The sequence below is a fragment of the Centropristis striata genome, chromosome 2, assembly GCF_030273125.1.
Source record: "Centropristis striata isolate RG_2023a ecotype Rhode Island chromosome 2, C.striata_1.0, whole genome shotgun sequence".
NCBI lineage: Eukaryota > Metazoa > Chordata > Actinopteri > Perciformes > Serranidae > Centropristis > Centropristis striata.
Window position 1 is genome coordinate 8,040,434 of NC_081518.1, and position 9,462 is coordinate 8,049,895.

A 9,462-nucleotide genomic window follows, 5' to 3' on the forward strand; every position below is an offset into this window, starting at 1 on the left:
CTTGCCAGCCCCAGCACAGAGGTAGACAGTGATGCTGTATAGCTTTTCTCTGCCTATTAATGTCTTAACTCTTGCTCTGCCTTTTGCAGGAGGTCTACTGAGACATCATTTCCCAACACCGCACGGTCTAATGACAGGCCTGGACACCCTTAATCACAAGCATAATCTGTGTGAGTGTCTGTGTGTGAGGAATAAGGGAAATTCAAATGAAGTGAGGAACAGGTTTAAAATTCATATAAGCTGGAAAAAATAGTGGTGGCAGGAATGGCAGTCAGTGTCCTTCTGACAAACACACCACAACATTGCCTGATGTTTGTTTCTGTTAATAAAACACAGCACATACTGGTGTGTTGTAAGCTGATGCAAATGATCTTTTTGCAGCACAACATAGATGGGAAATAAAGGAACATATTATAACTTCACACAATAAAATCTGAAGAAATCTCTGCCTAAATATTTCATCTCAAACTTTACGTCATTCTGCGGTCCTAAATTCTGACTCATGATTGCTCCAGGAGAATGGGAAGAAACAAATTTCTCTGTGGCAATAAAGTAAACTGGTAAATTAAGACAAATATCCATTGTGGTGGGTGGAAAGATTGCTTTCCCAGTGTCACACAAAAATAATGATATCAAGAGAGCACAATCCCCAGAGTTAGGAGATTAACTGAATGAAATGATGCTCACCCTGCACTGGCTGTAGACCAAAAAGTCAAAAATGCCTATGATTATGAATGGTAAGGGTGGATTTTCTTTGAACTGATCAGCAAACAATTAAATCTATTTTGAGTTAAAGCAACTACAAGGAGTTTTAACAGTTTAAATGTAATACTGATGTCTCCATGTGACCTACATAAGAAAATGAGACCATCAGCAAGAAGTTTCCTGGGTCCCATCCATCCACTCAAATGGTCTCCCTATACGAACTTTACTAGTTTGATAGGTTCCCTTTGTAAAGACTGGTCTCAATGCAGGCTTTATTTAGGTCACAGGTTAAGTTATGCAGTGCCGGACTCAGACTGACAGCTCTCGCAGGATCTCAGTCAGAATGAGCCCCGATTTCTGTAATAATTCACATTTCATCTTTCTTGGGCTGAGCCTGCCCTGTACAGATTGGACTTACATGCAACTGAGCTCAGTTGGCCACACAGCAAAATCTGTAGTGTTTTTTCAGTGTTGATACTTTTGAATTGGTGACTGTTGATTTTGGAGTTGTTTTAGCACTTGTAGTGATCAAACAGCTCTGCTGAATCCGTGAGAACTAGGGCCACATATAGGACCATGCACTTAACCAGATATGATGAAACTACAATTTTAAATATGTTACTTAACATATTTCATGCTTAAATGCATGTATAACAGTATAAATAGGAATACAAAAGGTTTGAAGCAAATAAAAAAATGATTTCTTTTTTTCGGTGCAAGAACAGCAGACCAACATTAATTGCAAGAAATGCATGTAGTTGTACTGAGGGCCAATTCAAGTGAGGGTGCGGGCCATATGCGGCCCCCGGGCCTCCAGTTGCCCATCCCTGGTTTAAACTGTTCTTTATAACTCCTTATCAGGAGTCAGGATCTATATTGACAAATAGATAGATAGATAGATAGATAGATAGATAGATAGATAGATAGATAGATAGATAGATAGATAGATAGATAGATAGATAGATAGATAGATAGATAGATAGATAGATAGATAGATAGATAGATAGATAGATAGATAGATAGATAGATAGATAGATAGATAGATAGATAGATAGACAGATAGATAGATAGATGTCAGGAAATTGGCAATTCCAGCAGCAGCACAACACCAATACAATAAAATAGAACAAAGTTAATAACTAGTCATAATGTGCAAAATAAGATATGATCTATTCTGTCATTTAGGTTGGATAGATCTTGTTGTTTTTGGAGGACATTTTTGTTATTTTCATCATGACCACAATCTTCCTCACCTTGTGATCATTATCTCAGCCACACTCCACAATAAGGTAGTGAGCAAATGAATAATTTTTTTTTTACAAAGCAGTTACAATTAGCAGTGAAGATATAACAGATACACTCAGGAATAATCTTCATTATTTTTTCTCCAAAATGCTTTTCGCCAACACAAATTTAGTTGTAAATGAAACAAAATTCAAAGTAGACACGCTTGCTGTCTCTCTCTGCGAACCAGTCAGTCTTCCTCTCCTCCTCTCTCTCTCTCTCTCTCTGCTGTCTATTCATCTTTCTCTCTTTCCTGGAGTGATGGCTCAATTACCATTCCTCACACTCAGGCTTCAAAAGTAGACAAAATGGAGCAGGATTTCTTGACCATGTTAAAGAAAAAAAAAGAGAAAAACTTTTAATTTCCCCTTACTCCCCGTCTCTGGCTGTCAGAGTTCACTCTGCTCAGTAGTGAATTGTGACACCTGTAATTTAAGAGGTTTCTGGACTGCAGCTGAGCTTTGGAACGATTCAGTGAACTCAGTACTTAACTTAGGAGGGTAAAAACTACTGAATTAATGTATGAGGGAATCAATTAGTCATAAACTCTGCTTCCTTTCAAAACTGATATGAACAATGCAATATCTCCCAGTATTAAATGTCTTATCTGGTTTCAACAATATGAAATGATGGGAAGTCATTTTACCCAACCTTTCCCAGCTGCACATCCTTATTCTACTTTCCTTCCCCCATTTCTGAAGTCCCTCTCTTTCTTTTCCCCCCTTAATCCTCTCTTTCCCTAAGTGCTAGCTCCCAGCCTCGAGCCTCTGGGATCCACACGACTTGATTGTGTTTTGATGTTCTTGTGAAAGTTACAAGTGCACTCAGCACTCAAGACCCATAACATACATTTTCAAGACCGCTCACCCAGAGGAGAAGAGACGGAGGGAAAAGGAAGGGTATTTACTATTACCGCTGCCGGTAGAGTGTACACACTCACAGCTGCATATATACACACAATATCCTGCATTGCTATACATCTTAGGGTAAAAAGACATCCTGTATATCGACTCAGGCGAATTTGTAAATCCATGAATCCTTCATGTCCTGATAAATGACCAAAGCGCCCTGGACTGACTCAACTATATCTACTGCAAGTCTATTTTTTCAATCTTTACTCTATTACCTGCCATTATTTTAGTGTATTTTTTGTTTAGCTTTATTGTTTTACTGTTCAGAATTATTGTAATAATTAACATACATGAATAAACACACAAAAGATTACTTGATTCTACAGAAAAAATAATTTTAAAAGCTTACATCTTTTTACTCAACTTTGTATCATTTGAATATGAGTTGAGTCTTAAATAATAATGTATATAAATCAACTTGTCTAACACATAATGTGATTTAAATTGCTGACGCAGATTACACCTTTTGGCAGGTTGGTAGTCATCACCAGGCTCTATGTGATAATAAGAATAGGGAAAGGTTGTGTAGGTGCAAAACCGGAGAGGAGGAAGGTGTTAATCAAACACCCACACAGTCCTGAGATGAAATCTAATTAGGCAACACCAGTGAAAACGCCTGTGGGAGTGAGCCAAGTGTATATTGGCCTGTAAAACTTTATATTACCAACCAAAATTAGCCATGCCAACCCCTCAATAGCAACTATAAGTCGAATTTCTAAATATAAGCTTTAACAATGTCTTAAATAATAATCCCAATGGATGAACACAATGGGCGAGTTAACAGCATGTATTTACAATGACACATAGGTCATTTTTATAGATTTACAGATAATTTCTATCATTACAATTTAAGCCGACTCACCAAAATAAAAGGTATTTTACCCAGCAGACATTGAAGGAAAAACGGAGGCAAACCAGGAAGTGCCTTAAGCTGCATTCTACCGAAAATTCCAGCAGGGGGCGCTAAGTGTGGCTGCAAAAACATTTCTGTCCATTCATTTCAATGCAAAATGAGAAAACTTCTCACTTGATTTATTACCTCAGAAATTCGATCTAGACAATTTGATGTTAATAGTTCAAATAATGGTCCCATTTAGAAGAAGTAGAGGATACCTTTGATTGACAGGTCACTAACAAGACGAGCGTCATCAGGTGAGAAGCAGAACAATGCGTATCCATGGCCACGTGTAAATAAAGTTATATATATAGATATATAGGTATAAAAAAAAGGATGTTTACCGGTTTGGTCTCATAACTTTGACCCTTTCACTGTATTTTCACTTAATGACAGTTTATTTGAACGTTTTGTTCAGTAAAAATGTCTTGTTCAGCGTTTGGTTGGACTAACAGACACTCCAAGGAGTCGCTGTTCATTTTTCTGAGGTAACATGAATCAGCAGTGACTTCTCTCAGTTGGGTTGAGGTGTAGAGAGGTGTGTAGTCAGTGTTGTCAGATCCCTCTTGCTCCTCCACGGTCCAAATATGGTCTGCTCCCTGTATCGGAAACAAGATGGCGACGAGTATAACGCTGAACTCGATGCTTCTAACTGGCCACAAACCAATGGGTGACGTCACGATGACTACGTCCATTATTTACAGTCTATGGTTATAACATTAACAAATGCTCAGTTCTATTTAAGTATCATGACTATAGACTGGATGAAATATGGATGTAGTGTCTGTGATGGCACAAAGAGCCATTGTGAAGCTCAGGGGGGTAACATTAAGCCTTCATTTAATTATAACAGGTGAGTTATAGAAAAATTTGTCCAGCTGTCATGAATGGGGAAATTAGCTATAAAGCCTGAGGCTGTTGAGGCTGTCAAGGCTGTTTCCTGCGAAGATGGTGGGCGGTGTTGGCGGCACAGAAGTCCCTAAGGTCCACTGGGAGACAATCACCGCTGCACAGTGGACTTGTGACATTTCATGACGATACGTTGGGCAGGCTCTGTGGCTCTGTCAGATCCGATTTGAGTGACCAGAGCATCCAGACTGAGACGCATCTTTGGAAAGCTTTTTGGAATTGCATTTTAAACCACCTGTGGTTTGGATCCAATTTTTTAAAAATTGCATTTCTTGTTTGCTTTTTTTGCTCTCCAGACTTTCTAAAAATCAATCTAGATACAATCTGCATATGCCAGTGAATAGATACTGGCTGTCAAAACAAAACAGAAATACCTATGATTACCACTTAGCAACCATTTATAGCATTACTCGTCAAAAAGCATCTACTGACCTGAACTGAGTGTTCATAGAAGTTAATAGTAAATGTTGTTAATAAAACATTGATAAAACTGACACTCATTTAAAGGATAACGTGACACTTTTCAGGTCTATATCAGGTTTAGTTACTAAGATGCCCAAATGTTCAGTGTGTTGAAAGGATTAATTGATGTTCATACTATTACTACATGCAACAATTTATTTAACCTATTTAACATGCTAAAATATATTTTCTCCAATGTGCAATATCTGTTAAATCCAAAGTACTTTCAGGAAAACAAACACAAAAAATATATATGAAAAGTAAATGCCAAATAGCAGAAATGTTTGTATATAATGTGTATAGAATGTATGTATATGTCTTATTTTTTTTTATATTCTTATTCGTATTCTGTCTTCTTTATCTATGTGTCTGTATCTTGAGCTGTTGTGACAACTAAAGTTACCCACTGCGGGATAAATAAAGTCAAATCTTATCTTATCTTATCTTATCTTAATAGTTGCTGTGGTTTCTCTTTACAGATGTTGAAGCTATTTCAATGTTAGGCATGTGAGAAAAGTCCTTGTTCTGTGTAATTTTCTGAATCTAATATAAGGCTTCAGCAGACAAAGAAATCGGTCAAGTATCTTTCCAAGTTGTCAACTAAAGTGCACTTCAGTCCACTATAGAGTCCATGCTGAAATGACAGAGAGCTGATTTTTCTGTTTTCATATTTCTCTTTCCTGGAGGTGATCACATCAATGTGACAGGTGGCTATTGGCCAGAATTTCGAAGCTGGACTGAATGAGGTCTTTTTTTCACCCCCTGAAATCAATAAGTACTATATTTGAGGAATAAGGCCTCGGGAATTCAATATACTGAAGTTATATTTAATAAATCTCGTAACTACTTTAAATCATTCTTTGGAAATTCAATAAAGCCATTAACATCGTACATTTTTTCTATGTGAATCAAACCGGAGATAATAGGTGATTGGAAAAATGGCTGACTTGTTCATGTAGTGCATCTGCACTGGTTTCCTTATTAACAAGCACCAGGAGACTCTCTCTGCTGGTTGGACCAATAAGGAGAAACATGGCTGAACATTAACTGAACTACAGAGCGTGGACCAGAAATTGTTTAATTTTCTCGTGTGGCAGAGGGTCTTTTTTTTCTTTGAACTGTTGTGTCTAATTTCATGCTACACACACACACACACACACACACAATATGGCAGTTCTATAGGAGCAGAACTTGCTTTGATTGCAAACACATGTTTTACATTAAAGCATACTTATGCGTATAGTATATATTTGCCTATTTTTCTTCAGCATTTTGTAATAATTTCGAAACCGACTGCTGCATAAAAAGTAATGCCAGATTACTTTTTAATTAATGCCAGTTGAATTGTGCCAACAAGCAAAGAAACATGAATGTCAAAGCCTCAGGGGCAAGGTCCAAGTGTGAAAACATAAACAGACAGTCTTTTGTGTTGTTGCTGCTTTGCAATTCATTATGCACAGCTAGTTTAAATGAATAATGCAGGTGACTAAATGGTTCTACAGAAGTAGTTCAATTATCATCATGAATTATAAATGTATTATTAAAAGGTGCTTGGAGATTTTAGTCACACAGCGAGTTGGTGCATAATAACTTTGCCGGGCTTGTGTGTGTCAAATAAACTCCTCTTCAACACGACCCAACAGTCTCTAAAAACACCAGAATATCAGTTCTCCGGCAAAGCAAAACACTTTCACAAGGGCGATATCCGGTTTTTAGTTTGCTCAGGAAAAAAAAAAAAAAAAATCACACTTCAAGGATGCATCTTGAGTGTTTTACAGTCAGCAGTAGCCCAAATGAGCCGAGGAAACTGAGTCATTAGGATGTCTGAAACAAACAAAGCTCACATGTTTCCACTAGTGAGAAACGATCTTATTTTATTTTCCCAAATGCTTCTCTACTAATTAAATGGTCTCATTAATCTTCTCTTACCACTTCGGCTGCCTTCACCCTCTTTTTCCTCGGCCATGTTTCGTCCTCGTGCCTGTCCATCACTCATCACCTATAACAAAGAAATTAAAGGGGATTTAAATTATTAATGGACTTTAAGAACCAAATGAAGCTTTAATTGATACACTTCAGTATTCCACATCATCCATCCGGCCGATTTGCATATTGAAGCTGCTTAGTGCATTCAGGGTCAGCTATGCAAAGGAGCCTTTCCCAGCATGCATTTGGTGAAAGGCATGGAAAATACATTTCCAAACACTATCTTTTGTTTTAAGCTGAATCTACATTATGTCACCACAGCCACAAGCTCGATTTCTTTGAGAAACTACCAGAGAGCACCTGCTCAGACGAAAAGGTGCAGGGGAAGAGAAATCTGGTGTGAAAAATGACTATGAGCCAAATCTTTTACTTTCAGCAAATACAAAGCTGAACCAATATTAGCTGTAGCTTTGCATAACCATATAATTACTCTAATGCAATGCACATTAGCAATAATTATAACAGCTAAATTGTAATCTTTCATTTATATTTCATGAAATTAGATAAATCAGACCAATTAGAGTTAATTAACACTTCTTCAAAATAAAGAGAGAATGTTAAATGAGGATTTTTTTTTCTTTGTGGAATTTAAGTTAATGATATCCATACTAAATAAACAATGGAATAAAAATATAATGTTTTTACAAAAGTACTATTTTGACACAGGTTCTCATTTAGACATGGCACAATGTATGACCCTTAAAGACAGGTAATTTGAAGACAAGTAAGGTTAATCTTGTTAACTGAAAGGTAATGAGGTGGAAGATCGAGTGGAGATGAAATAGCTGGCAGGAAGTAGAAAGACAGAGCAGGTCAAATGAGCCTCTGACCTTTATCGGGCTTAATGAGCCATAGACGAAGAATGGCAGAGGAGAAGACGGCAACATGTGTTAGATTACAAATGAACGGAGATGAAGAAAGTATGCTGAAAATGAAGGGTTCTTTAAATTTTTATCAGGAACATGGCTAAGAGTGGAAGAGCCTCTTTGAAGCTGTACTTATGCTAGTGCTAGCATAGCATGTTCACAGATCAATGCTACACTGCAGTTGTATAAATTTCACAATCTTAAATTTGCTTTTTGCCATCAAGCAGCAACATCCGGGTCTGAGCAGTGAAGCAAACCAGGAAGTGCCTTAAGCTACATTCTCCCGAAAATTACAACAGGTGGCGCTGTCGGCGGCTGCAAAAGCATTTGGGTCCATTCATTTCGATGCAAAATGAGAAAACTTCTCACTTGATTTATTACCTCAGAATTTTTTTTAGGACAACAATATGGTCTCAATCGCTAGTAAAAAATCTTCTTCAAGACAATTTGATAGTAATAGTTCAAATAACGGCCCGATTTAGAAGAAAATAGAAGATAAAGAATCATGTAATTTGGGGCGTGGCTACCTTTGATTGACAGGTCACCTGCATCACTCCCTCATCAGGAGAGAAGAAAAACAATGCGTATGCACGGCAACGTGTCACTAAATTTAACGTTTACCAGTTCCGTCTCATAACTTTGACCCTTTCACACTATATTTTTATTGAAAAACAGTTTATTTCAATTTCAATTTGTTCATTAAAAATGTCTTGTTCAGCATTTGGTTGGACTAAAAGACACTCCAAGGAGTCACTCTTGACTTGCTAATTATGACTTAATGCAGCATGCAGCTGATGGAAGTATCATTAGTTTTGCAGGTAATTAGTCATGAACTGAAGTTTTGGATAAATTAAAATTCTCAGCTGATGATACCTGGAGGAAAGGTTGAGAAATTTAAGTTTTACCACTTATCTTTGGGTGGCTGTGACATGAATGTGTTTGCAAAATTTAATGACAACCCTTCCGTAGTCTAATGGCACTAAAGTTAACGTGAGTGAAACACCAACGTCTGCAGGGTTCATCCTCTGGGCACCATGAATGTCTGTACTAAATTTCATAGCAATCCATTTACTAGTTGTTGAGATATTTCAGTGACAGCTGGCAGGCCGACATTGCTATCCATTATCTCCATACCGCTAGCCTGGTTAAAAATAAAAGACCTGCGAGCTAGAAGACAAGGATTAAGGGAAGTAATAACATGTAAGATGGAACAGATGAAAAGGTGGACAGAGAGATTACAAAGCAAACTGTTGGAGGGGAGAGGAAACGCACCGTCACTCTGGAGTTTAATATAAGCCAAACAAAAGTGTCTGCAAAGATAATTTCATGTAGCCACAGGCAATAATATGAAGGTTTGCTTTGCTTAGATTGGAACACTCCTTGTTTAAGATAAGAAAAAAATGAGGCTATATAACAAATAATTTGCCAATCAAGCCATGCATCT